Genomic DNA, 13,807 nt, shown 5'->3' with positions numbered 1-13,807 from the left:
CGTCCACCTTTTCACGCCTTATAGCTTCTCTTTCACATATGCACATTGCCAGTGTCACAACTCTTGTGCTTTGGGGTCATTGTTACATAAAATAAGGTGTTTTGAACACAGCACTGAGATATAAGGACAGTCTTTCTGATATCCTACTAAGAGTCCAAGGGCAGGCGGCATATACGGTGTGGAAACGCTGGACCAAGGGATGATTCACGTCCCAGGCAGTGCAGACCAGGAGACGTGGGAGGGGACAAGATTTCATCACACCGCATAGGATGGTGCACAATTTAAAACATATGAATTGTTTATTTCTGGAATTTTCCACTTAATATTTTTAAACCCTGGTTGACTGTAACTAAAACCATGGGAAGTGAAACTGCAGAAAAGTGTGCGAGGGGAGTATAATGTATACCAAATCTTACCTTGAACACTCACTAGGCACTGGCATGCTGTTATTTGGGATGGGGTGAATTATCCTTTTACAGACAGTCCTGTAAATTAGTACCCTACTAAATCCCCCACTAAATCCCAGTTGTCGTCCCTCCTAGTCACTGAAACAACCAAAAATACCTCAGTGTGTTTGTGCTCCCTAGGTTAGCGGCACTCCTCCGGCTGAGACGCTGTCGCTCATCCAGAAGCATTGAGAAGTGGCAGGTCCTGGTAGTCTGACCATACTTGGCTAGTTGCTATTTTTCCAGCTGTAGGTAGAGTCAGTTGATGGGATTTTTCCAATTGCTAAGATTTACATTCTCCTTCAGGCCCAGCATTCCTCAAAAATTTGGCACATTGCTGTATTCACTAACATAATCTATAAATTGAAAGAGTTGAAGAAGGGATTTTAAGCAAGGAATGTAAAATGTTGATGTTATAAATTGCAGAATAGAGATAAAATTCCCAGTAAAACTAGGATACTCTTCATTTTCCAATCCGTTGTAATGGGATTATATAGAAACACCAACTTCATTTCCAGTTTTACAGGTCAGTTAATTCTTTTCATAAGTTTACCTTTCTTTGCCTAAGGGGTGACTTGGTAAAGTTCCAATGCAAGCGACTTTGTTGAAGCCCACAATCAGATCCAAAAACATAATATGGTCCAAATTCTAGGTAAATAACATGCAGCCTTTACAACTAGGTTTATAAAAAGAATGAACATTTTCTCCTTAATGAATGAAGAAAATCTAAATAACAATTATAGTTGCTTTTCAATGTAGACAGGAACCATATATATGCACAATTATCCTGCATAAATTAGTTTTAAAACCAATATATTTTCAGGCTTAAAAGGTGATTATATTTTATAAAGCAGTTCCCTATGATGCAATTCATTTTGACTACTTGTACATATTTCTTGTTGCAAATGAGATTTTCCTGGTTTGTAGCGGAGAAAAAGAGATGATGATAAGATTTCTAAACTTGTGGCTAAGTATTATGTTCAAGATATATCTCTACAGTTGGGATTTATTACCAATTTCCATAATTGGTATTTTATCTAGAATACCACAACTTTTTAAATATATATATAATATAGATGATTAGCTAGTCCTTACTCTCAGCTGATTACTTCTATCCTCTGAGAAGCCTCATGATATAATGGAAAAAATGTCAAGAATAATTAGAAATAGCGATAGTGGCAACTATGCTATCAAACATCATGCACCTTGGACTGATTCTTTTATGTCTTGCTTTTGAAGGGGATATTTACATGATTCAAAATTCTCCCAGGCTTTAATTGTTCCTGATGAAAAAAATAATAAGATTCTGAAAAACGAAAACAGATTGCCTTTATTGTCATGTGTATGGTGAACAAAGCTTGAGTTTATATATTCATTTTCATATTTAAGGTGGTAAAATCGATTAAGCCCCAAGAACCCACACTTCACAGTATCTCGGTGTATGTAATAATTTAGTATCTTTCACATGATATTTTGAAAGCTAATGGAACTATTTATCATGCTGTATGAACTCAGCAAAAATAATGGTTTATTTTGTTTTGCCTGCGATTTGATGCATTTATCTTTAATAATACCAATACATACATTCTTATTCCTTAGGTGACCTAATATGTACTCAACCAATATATTCTCCAATAGTGGTTTCTTAGGGTGATTTAGCTGAAGAGAGATAAACAATGTGTATTCTTATGTTCTCATATTCAGTCTAAATCACAAAGTATCACTTATGTTGAATTACATAGAAACCATTTATGCTAATCCTATCATACACTGCAGACCATGCCGAAACTGGTAACTGTTTTTATTTCAAACTGAAAAATAATTTGTAACTGTAAATGCATTTTATAAAATAACATAGATCAGATCTCATATTACCTAGCATAACATTTTTATTTGCACTTTCCTACAGTTTTTAAAGTGTTTACTTTGTTGTATTACTAAGACAGTATCCTTTTTTGTCCACTCATTGGTTCTGTGAGGTAATGCAAAGATTTATGTCTAATATTATAGATAAAAGTTGTAAGCCATCGAGGTTAAATGATTGCTCCAAGGTCACACAATTTGGAAATAAATGTTATTAGAAATAGAAGCCATTCTTTCTAAAATTTGTTTATATTATCCAAACCCTGTTTTAACTCCTTTAAAATCATATTATTTGTAAAAGAAAGTCAGATTGATAATGCTTTCAAATTTTATTACAAATTAAAATTTTAAAAAGCATTTCTTAAAATATAAATATTTAATTTCATAAAGTAAATATCTAAATTTTACTACATGAAATGAAACAACATTGACAACTTCAGTCTTAAGAAGATCTAGTTATACAGTACAAAAAATGTTGAAGCTTAGAGAAAAGATATTAAATTCTCATATATAAACTTCACTCCCAAAGACTTGAGTATATCAACCAAATTCAAGTAGTGTTGACCTTATGAAGTCAATATTCATTTTCACATGTAGAATAGAGCAAGAAATACAGCAAGAAAATAATACATAAGATGATCTTTTATAGGTTTTTTGAATTTCTCAAATTATCAGTAAAAAATGAAAAAGATACAGGGAATCTTATGCAAAGGGCTGATATTCAATGATGCTTACTCCTGGGATCATACTTTAGAGAATTATAAGGAGAGTGGCTCTTAGGAATGTATAATGTCCCTGAAGATAAAGTAATTCTCTGTTACCATCTAAATCCATGCTAATCAAGTAAAGAGGAGTAAGCCTGGAAGGAGGAGAATCTAATGCCTCATTTAATGAGGAACTCTATATTCTTCCCAGTTGGGCTATTTCATGAAGTATAAAAGAAAGGCTGATATTGGATTAAGTCTAATGCCAGGAAACGGGTTGACAAGATAACTAAAATCCTTAAGGACTCCAAATCCTTAAGGAGTATTTAAGGATTCACAGGAGCCGAAGACTACTACAGATCCCTTTCCTCTTTAAGTATGGAAAACAATTCACATCACCACACTCACATGCCGCATGTTACCGCCCAAGTGACGTGCGCTTATGATCTTGTAGTTAAAAATCTCTGAGGATAAAATCTTTACCTCTCCTGGGTATGAATGCTTCCTTGACTTTGCCAATTCAAGAAATAAATAAAGCTGAAAATTACTCCAGTGATCCTAACAGATGCCACAGGTACCTGTAGTGAATGTTTCTAATGGTTAATGATTCTAAATCAGAAGTGCTTAAAAGGCCTGCTTTCCAGTCCCTTAAATAATATTTTAAATATTTTTATATTTTTAAGATAATTCTTTGACTGATTAATATTTATGACTTTACATAGGAGTAAGACTGATGCTGCAGTTGGAAAGTTAATAATTTACAAAGACTGCTTTGTAGTCTAATGGCAGCACTTGACTTTTGCTACTGCTTGAGGGCCTGCAACTTTGATGTTTCTGTCTTAAATTAAGAGAAAAAGTCAGGTATCAGCTCTTGTTCACTTAACTTTTCTGAGGGGTTTTTTTTTTTTTAACTGAGTTCCATGAAGCCATAATGTCTTTTAACAAGAATATCGATTGTAAAATAAAGCCTTGTTCCATTAGCTTCTTAGAAGAAGCTCAGATAGAGGTGTTTTAAAAGTTTGAGTAACATTACTTGTTCGCTGAATATAAGTGTACTGTTAACTCTCTGGAGCACATAAAAGGAAAATTTTTAGAAGGGTTTGCTATGTAAGCAAATCTTTTCTGTCTCTCCAATTAAAAATAAACAAAGAAAAGCCATGCCATTTAATTTCCTCTGAATGTGAGTGTGTTTAATCTCTACACTCCTAGATTTTACTTTCTAGTTGGATAACAAATGTGTACAATGAACACCATTGCCTGTTTCCCTGAGACCTAGGGATTAACAGGAAATGCTTATTAAAGTAACCAGCAATGCCAGTTACCCATTCCCAGAGTCCAGTGAAGCTGGCAAAACAAACCTCAGCAAGTAGAAGCCTTGCATACTGAGTGTACTTAGCAAAAACTCTGAGGATCTCCTTATCCAGTGGACACTATCTTTAGTTATTCATTGTCACTGCAGTTGGTTATCCCCAAATTCCAAGCATAGTAATAGAATTCAGCAACCTTGTCATTTGCTAAACATAAACTTTGAACAATGTCAAATGTCATTGAACAATTCAAAAAAGGACAAGTTCCTTTTTTTGAAATAAGAAACACTAGTATATCGGAAACATAACTTCTGATACTCAAGCAAAACTAAACTAATTCAAAAGTATTGAACTTGTTAACTGCTGATTTATATTTAACAGCCTACATGAGGACTCAACCACATACAAATGGCAATGGAATGATTCTGATAGCAGGAAGGACAGATATATGAGTCTAAGCTACTTACTTACTAGTAACTAAGCAATAACTAATTAGGTTTATGTGATTTGGTAAAATCTTGAAAGATCCATGTGATTTTTAATTAGTCAAAAAACTTGTTTTCGGTATCTTTTCTGGTGTCCTGTGGGAATTCTAAAAATAAATGAGATGGTACTTTTACTCTGACACAATGATTCATCTGATCATAATACACAGACAATAAGTAATAATAATTTATTAAGAGAATGCTTTTTTAATTTCCATACTAAAACATAACTATATCATGATAGGTATAGAAATGATTCTATGCAACATAAGAAACTGCTTTTGTGTTATTATGTGAACGTTTTGCTAAAAAATTTGTTACTTTTAAATCTGATGAGGTTCCATATGTTTGATTAATTCTGGAAGATTTTTGAACATGTTAATATGTTGTTTTTCTAATTGGTCCCTTTCAAACAGAATTTAACATTAGTTCTTTATTTCCCATTTTAAAGCATTTTTCTCCAGCCTAAATAAGCCATATCCTGAGATAACCTATATATATACAATATGCTTCCAGAAAATACATTATCTAATACCTTAGGCCCTCCTTGCATTTTTCCTTAGCTCTTTTTACAAATCATATTTTTCTTTTTTTGCAAAAGCATTTCAGGCAAATTTTTCTAAACCCTGTCCATGAGACACTAATATTCTGTCAAATTTACTTTTTCTTTTTTCTTACAGCTTTTGAGTCATATGATTAAACTCAGATTAAAATCTATCTATGTATTTATGTATCTATGTATCTATGTATCCATATATCTATCTATCTATCTATCTATCTATCTATCTATCTATCATCTATCTATCATCTATCTATCATCTATCTTCTATCTATCCATTTATCTATCTATGTATCAACTATCTAATCTATTACCTTCTATCTATGTGTATATTTTGTTCATTGGTATTTATTTTCATGTTAGCATATTCTTATACTAATATGGGAGCTTCTAAAGACTTTTCTTTACTACTTGACACTTCTTTATTGACTTGACCTACAGAGGATCAGTAAATACCCAGGGATGAGCCTTAGGGTCTTTAATATATGATGAGGATTAAAGAAGATATGGATGTGGTTAGTAATGAGAAAAATACTGTTGAGAAACTCACTAACAGTATGAATAGTATGAATACGTGGAGAAAAGATACGGGAGAAAATGATCATCTTATTAATTAGTTTTTCTCAGAATCATTCAGTCTCATGATTTTCCAGTAAATTAAACTGATCGAAGGCTCATAAATCATATAGACCTTGTCATTTCTACCATTGCTATAATGCGAAAATACTTTTAAAATAATATTTGAGGAGGTATTTTCAAAATTATTTTGTTATATTTTGCTATTGCCATTCAAATAAAAATAAAATTACTAAACTGAACTTTTATACTAACTGCACAAAATTTCTTCTTCGTGGCCACAAGGAGTCCTGTGCTTTCATTGTGTCAGATTGACATTTAAGAGGCACAGATTATACCTCTAGAAAAGGGCAAAACAATTCAGCCTAAAGATTATGTTTTTATAAGCAAAGTAATTTTAGATAATTACATAATTCAAGTAGAATGGGTTTGAAGTTCCATTATACAAATTGTATAATAAATAGTGTGATGCTTTAGCAGAACACTGCTGAGGCGTCTGAAATTTTATTTCTCGCCTCAGCTCTAATTCCATGTGGGAACTCAAACGAGTTACATTTTCACTTGGTCTTAGTTTCCTCATCTGTAAAATGAGGGACTTGGCTTGAATTATGCCAATGCTTCTTTCTTCTAATACTCTATGTTTACTTCAATTCTCACTTCACTTTAGCTGCCATAATACAATCTTCAGATTCCTGACTTTTTTCTTTCTTTTTTTTTATTTGAAAGTGTTTACAAATATACGGAATGCTAAGAAGTTTACCACATTTACTCCATATTCAAAAATATAGTTTAAAGACATCACCTTTGGACAAAATTTTCAGTTAAAAATATATATAAAAAGTTAAAAATAATTTAAATATTCATGTAAATTGATTTGTTTAAAGGACAGAATAAAGGCAATACTCCTCTGATAAAATACAGCTTTGAGGACTAAACATGAACTGACTTTTAAGTGGATGAAATGAGAAAGCAATTTTTAAACAGGAATAATCTATACATTTGGTGTTTCTGTTGTGAGAAGTAAATGCTCATTCTAATGCATTTAAGCAAGTAGTATTAATGATTAATGACATTTTTGATCCTGTAACTAGACCTACAAGTTCTTGAATAATTAATACATTAATGCTGCATAGGATATCCATCTCCTAAGAATTTGTGTGTGTGTGTGTGTGTGTGTACAAGTTGTTAATTTTGAAATGTGAAGGAGAGCCTTTGGAGTTGAAGTAATAACATCTATTAAAATGTACAATTCTTTTATTTCTTGTTTTTAATGTTAAAATGCTTATAAGCTGGTTATAAAAGAAATAATTGTGATCTAATAGCATAAATGATGATGATTTTTTCTTGATTATGTCCTCTATGAAAATAATAAATAGCTTTTGAGGAAGTATTAAATTATTGATATTTTGCTGAATTTTAAGAATAATGTGAAATAGGTAATATCTAAGATCAAAAAAAGTCACACTTTTTCATATTACTTAGTGTATGTTACATTGAGAGAAAAATATTTCAATAGGCCAGTTTCTTAAGGCATTATTTGTGTGTTCAGTGGACATACAAAATTTTTGACATAAAATGAATTAAATAAGTGTTAGTTTAAAAGTCATCACCATGTCATCCTAAATGTTTTACAGATAATCTCATTTTACATATTTCTTCTCATATTCTAATTTCAGGTCGAGCTCTTTAAAAATAATAAAGAACTGATGATGATAGAATTATGTAGATTAGATTTGAATAAAACCTTCAAGAATATTTAGCTTGATTTCCTTATTTAAAAACAAGAAAACTGAAGCTCATACAGGTTAAAATACTCAACAATTCCCTCTAGGTCTGCAACATTCCACTCTGTCTCTTTTAGGTGTAGCCTGCGTTTTGAAGTTACTCATGTAATAAAACAAACAGCTCTGTGATCTAAGGTAGTAACTGGAGAGCCTAGAAAGGTTGCCTTTGAAATGTATCACACAGTTTCTTATGTGGTAGAAAAGCGGAGGGCATGTAAATATTTAAGGTGCCATTGAGTTCAGCTATAAATTATTCTCATTTCATTACCGTGTAAAAAGGTGACAGAAATGTTACAATAACAATACACAAATTAGGGATAAATATATTTTAAAACTAACATTACACTTATTTGTAATTTTGATGTTAGTGTCAATATAGTCTAGTTTGCTTATATGTAAGTAAAATTAGTGTCACAATGCCTACTTGTTTCATTAGGCTAATAATATACACTAACGCGCATTCATGCAATATAGATAGATACACGTACTGCAGTGTAGTTACAATACTGTAAATGTTTCACTCCTCTAGGACTCAGAGGCCTTTGAAGTTATGTTGCAGGGTATTTATAGTGTCCTAATTTCTAATAAAGAAAATTTGATAGGTCAAATATTTCAAGCTTATCAATGAAAATCAAATTCTGAATTATTAGAATTATTTTCATTTAAAAATTGTTTTTGTGTATGAATTACGGGTCAGTCACTAGAAATATGATGGCAAACAAGTTAAATATATCCTCTGTCTTGTAAACATGAAGAGAACAGGATAAAATAATTTCAAATAATACATTTGCTATGGAAAAATAAGTGTCACAGTAGATTCAAGTACAAATTAAATCAATTTATATGGAATTGTGTTTTTAGATTATTTTATTTTTAACTTATATATATTCAAAATGCATACATTTCAAATATGTAGTTTTATGAGTTTTGACAAACATATACAACCAGGTAACCACTATCCAAAACACTATATTTCTATCACCTAAAAAGTTTTCTTATGCTTTTTCTCAGGCAGTCTTCTTCCAAAGCTTTGCCTAAGCAACATGGCTCTGATTTAAACACTATTGATTCATTTTGCCTGTTATAAAAGAATCATACTTAGGTCTTTTGGTTGTCATTGTAAATGTGGGAGCTTAAATTCTTAGACTAAAAAAAGAATACGGGTAATATATATCAAGTTAGGCCTTTGAAGAATGGTATAATAAACATTACTGTTAAATCTGGAATTAACATTTTGTTGCTTTTTTGTACTGCATTTTTTATATTAGTTTTAACTACATTTGTGGATTTTATGTGCAGAATACTCACAATGTTAAGAACATTAACTTTATCACTTGCTATGATATTTTTAAGAACAGAAATATCTCGTGCTGTGGAGCTGCATTCCTGCCAGCCACCTGTACACAAACCCCTGTCCGGGCTGAGCAACTCCCCCAACCACCATCACATCACAAAATCACACAGAGCATTCACACAGTGTAATATTCTTAACCCACATTGCTAGGGTTTAAATCACAGATGCTTCGGGGCCTTACAGGTTTGAGACTTTGGTCTTTATCCTCCCTTCTCAATGTATACCTCTTTCTGCATCATAAACCTCTGACTTGGAACTAGCAGAATAGTTAAGAGGACAGAATTAAAACCACAGTATATGGGACTCCAAAAGAGTAAAAATTGAAAGAAATAAAAAGAGAAAATATTTACTCCAATAAAGATGTTATTACACAATAAAAAAAAAGAGATATCTTTGTGTTTCTTAACTACTCTGTATTCATTTTAAGAATTTGTAGATTTTATAAATAACTAAGTTTCTCTTGTCATGTTCATTGAGTAATGTCAAAATTCTGATCCACTCTTGACAAATACATAGGATTTAAGGTATCAGTTTTGTATAATAATCTAATTTCTAGCTCCATTTTATGTCTAACTTTGTTGAGTATCTTTTGTCTATTTTTTTAAGTTATCTAATTCTATACTATTTACATCAATATGGGCTAAATTAGATCGATTAATTAAATCAGTCAAGCCAAAAATTTATTTTCAAATTCATGTAAACTTATAATCATTTAATAATTAGTTGAAAAGACTACCCCAAATTATTGTCTTTACCTTAAATTCCCCTTTTTTAAAAAATAATAAAATAAAAGTTTTTTGATACCTATGCATCTTAGCTTTGGATAAAAATCTCCTTTAGAACACTGGCCAGAAGGCTAGGAAGCATTACAAATAAAGTGAATCTGATATATGCTAAATACATATGGCCCTTTATGTTAGTGTTTATATGCATTGCACTTCCAGAAGCAAAGTCCACATCCCTCCAGCTGTTACAGCAACACAGTCTTAGCCTATTACTCTAATTAATATAAGCTTATTATCAGTGCTTCCATGTTCCTGCAAATGGAAAAGTCAAAGGAGATATAGAATCAGTGAACTTTCTGAGCTTAATTAGGAGGAAAAGAAGTCTCTAAACATTTCTAACATAGTAAAATTCTTTGATCTCCAACAATACCATGTACATCCCCAAACACATATTTGAAATAAAAGCTTGAGGGCATAAAAAATAAGCTCAGAATGGAAATTATTGCTGAAGCTAGCCAGCTGCCTTTTCATTCATAATAAATTACTAAGTTATACCATACACATAAGGCTTTTCATTATCAAAATATAATTAAAATATAAAAATTGCAACTCCTTTCTCCTATTGAGACTAAAATACTTGCCATAAGGAAGAAACAAATTCCTAATGTCCAAAATATAAATATTTTACACATGTAGCTTAATCAACTTAAAGACAGGAAGAATGGGGCTGAGACAATTGCATTTGTTACTACTTCAGAGTGAACAGATTGCTTCATAACTTGAATACAAATTCACATATTTAAAGGAAACATGTAAAAGACCAAAACTAAGTTGGCACTGTGAGTTGTTGAATTTGAAAGAATTATGCTTTGGCCTTCAGTTTTAAATTTCAAAACAGAAAATAAAATCTTCTAAAATTCAATTTGGACTTGTGTTTAAAGATAAGAACAAGTCTATTCCCTGAAGAGTGTTTCTGGCCCTCTAAGTGGAAAATCATTTTCTAAGCCTAAATTAAATAAACCAAAGAAATCCTCTTTATTATGCAGCTTGGTTAACCCCAGAGTTATGATTCCTAAGTAGCCATGCCCACCAAGGTGTCTTTCAGTGTGTTATGTGAAAAATAGGTTCCTGGGATGGCAAATTTTTGAGAAGGATGTCTTCCCATGCCTGGGTCAGCTCTCAGGACATTTTATTCCACCTGCAAGCTAAATTCAAAGGTTATATATGAGACAGACACTGACATCTGTTTCTGATACCTGCTCACTTCAGGGAAATCACTTGACTTCACTCTAATTTATTGTTTTGGAAATGAGAATAACTATACTGGCATTTGTGAAGCTACTCTACAGACTTCTTGAATATGAATGACCTGGGATGTTGTTACATATGCGTATAACTGAACTGAACTGTATCTCTGTCACATTAGTGTAGAAATTGTTGAGGTAAAAGCAATTGTATTTTTAATAAACTTTCTATTCCACACATATGCAACAGACTTTGAAAGTGACTAAACTAGGCTGACAATATAGTATGTAAGAACAAGAGGGATGAAATCCGATCGAAGTCCTAGATCCTTTTTCCTTCCAAGAATGAAGAAGTAACTGCCTTCTTTCTAGACCTGTATGTTGTCATTGGCAAGGGGACAAGAGTTGCTGAGGAAGAGACGGCTGTACTCCTGGTGGTATTTCTGTCTTAATTTTCTTGATCATAGTTATCAGTATCTGAAAAACAATATATCTTTTACTTCTTAATTTTTTTCCTCACTAGAATTTATATGACAAGGAAGAGGGAATAATTTGTCAATAAGTATTTTATAAATGAATAAACAAATTAAATGTCTGTATGTAACAATACCCTTTATGTATTTATGAGGCTACAATAAATTTATGATGAATTCTATAGCCCTTTGTGAAGGTAACTTCCATTGCTCAATAACTGGGGGAGTGAATTCCAGCTTTTCGGAAGAAGAGAAAATCATAGTTTTTTGGAGTCCTTGATGTTGAATACTTTTCCTCACAACCTCATACCCCTAATTTAGCAATCTTATACATGGTCTCTCAGCCTTCAATCATCTCCTCTTGTGTAAAATGTTCCTCATGCTTTAGACATCATTTATAAAGTTTCAGCAGTCGTTCTTAATAAAAATCCCATATCTAAAATAAAAAGTAATAATGATTTAAATATGATAATCTAACAATAATATTTATATCATTAACATTTTATCATTAGTTTTTAAATCAATAGCCTATCACTGAGGCCCAATGATTCCCACCCCACCCCCCCAAACTTCACTTTCTTTAATGACCCCTGTCTTTATGAAGAGCTAGTGCAGGCAGCCTAGAGATGGCAGAAGATGTGTACTTGAACATTTTGTCCTGATTGTAAGCTTTCTCTTCTTGCTGGAAGGCCCCCTCCCAGGAAAAGTATTCTGAACCAGTGTCTGGGTCTCTTTGCTGCCAAGATTCAGCTTCCGCCATGTGTGTGCCATGTATGTGACTCCTAGTTCAGCTGTCCATCCGCACGCAGGAGAATGGTAAACACCTGGCCATAGAAGACCAGGACTCACGAAATAGAGCTGCTGTTATTGGTTCCAAAGTGGATGACACTGGCAAGAACATTTTTCTCGGCTCGTCCAATTGCTAGAACATTCCACTGATGAGGTTGCAACTCATGAAAGCAAGAGTGAGCCCTTTAGGGAAGTAGTTCTCATAGTATCACAAGGACCAACCATTCTTTTCAAAGTGATCCCCAAAATGGGGCAGCACCACAGAGAGAGTGTACTTGCTGAGATCATTTGTTCTTAAAGTCAGCTAACACAAAGGTCCTTTTGGAAAGGTGAGCAAAGAGGGTCCTTGGCCTTCAACTCGGCAGCTAGTGCCAGCACACATTCACCTATCTCCTTCTCAGGAGTTGAGGCAGCCACCTCTTTCTCCTCTTTCCACTTAGCCTGAGGCTTCTGCTTCTTCTCCCACGAACCTTTCTCTTTTTGTGCAGTGTTTCTTTTTTTTAGGCTGACTCTCTGCAAACATTTTAGCACAACACTGGGCCATCTTCTTATAGAGTTTCATCCTCCCTAAGAGAGCCAGGAATTGAGGCTGATTAATGGAGGCGATAAACCAGCAATTGGTATTGAGAAAAAGCTTGGCAAAAATAAGGCTCACAAACCTGTTTATAAATATCACAACAGGGTGCATTTACACACTTAACATATCAAGAAATATATCATGCATTAAGTATTACACTTATAAAATTATACCAATTTCTCTGGAGCAGTGAGTTTAAACTTTTTTTTTTTTTAGTTTAAATGTAGAATTTATAAATAACATATTTTAAATGTATAGTATTTTATAAAAGAGTAGAGATAGATTGATAATTATATAAAAAACATTTTTAGAATCTAGGTTTGTTAATTAGATTAAAAACTACTAGTCCTTCTTACTTTGAGTTGTTCCATATTCTTTCAGATAAAATAAGTTGACATGATAATGTAAATAGAGAAAAGATCTCCTTCTCTATTTCTGAGAATAATATCAGAATGGTAGGAGAGCTATTTTTGCAGTTATCAATGTATAATGACTAGTATATAATTTTAGAAGAATCATGGAAACCTAAATATATTCATATTACTTTTTTTGTTGTTGTTATAAAATGATTATTAACTAGCATGTTAATTCCCTGTTTTTTTTTTCCAATTTGGATAATTATTAGAGCTACACTTCATCTATACCTGGATTTAATGGTGAAAAATATGAATCTCAGTTATTCCAAAATTATTTTAACTTTTAGTAAAACTATAACTACATCAATTAGGCAGGCTTAAGAAGTCTTCTTCTTATGGTTGTGGTATCATAGAAAGATATTTGGTATCATAGAAAGATATTTGGTTGCACTTCCTGGCACAGAGCTCCTAAAACTCTTGGAACTTACTAAGAGATAATGATGATAAGAACTTGATTTTGTTCTAATGAGGAAACTCTTTGGGGCTCTTAGATGTCTTTAGGATA

The 13,807-nt window shown here is 32.5% G+C and overlaps 1 pseudogene; it reads right to left on the bottom strand.

The window, feature by feature from the left end:
* Window positions 1-12,100: 12,100 nt before the first annotated feature.
* LOC107506486 lies at window positions 12,101-12,997 on the bottom strand (annotated as a pseudogene).
* Window positions 12,998-13,807: the final 810 nt, after the last annotated feature.

Source organism: Rousettus aegyptiacus, unplaced genomic scaffold, assembly GCF_014176215.1.
Source record: "Rousettus aegyptiacus isolate mRouAeg1 unplaced genomic scaffold, mRouAeg1.p scaffold_m13_p_11, whole genome shotgun sequence".
NCBI lineage: Eukaryota > Metazoa > Chordata > Mammalia > Chiroptera > Pteropodidae > Rousettus > Rousettus aegyptiacus.
Note: the sequence above shows the minus strand (reverse complement) of the source record. Positions and strands in the feature narration are given on the sequence as shown.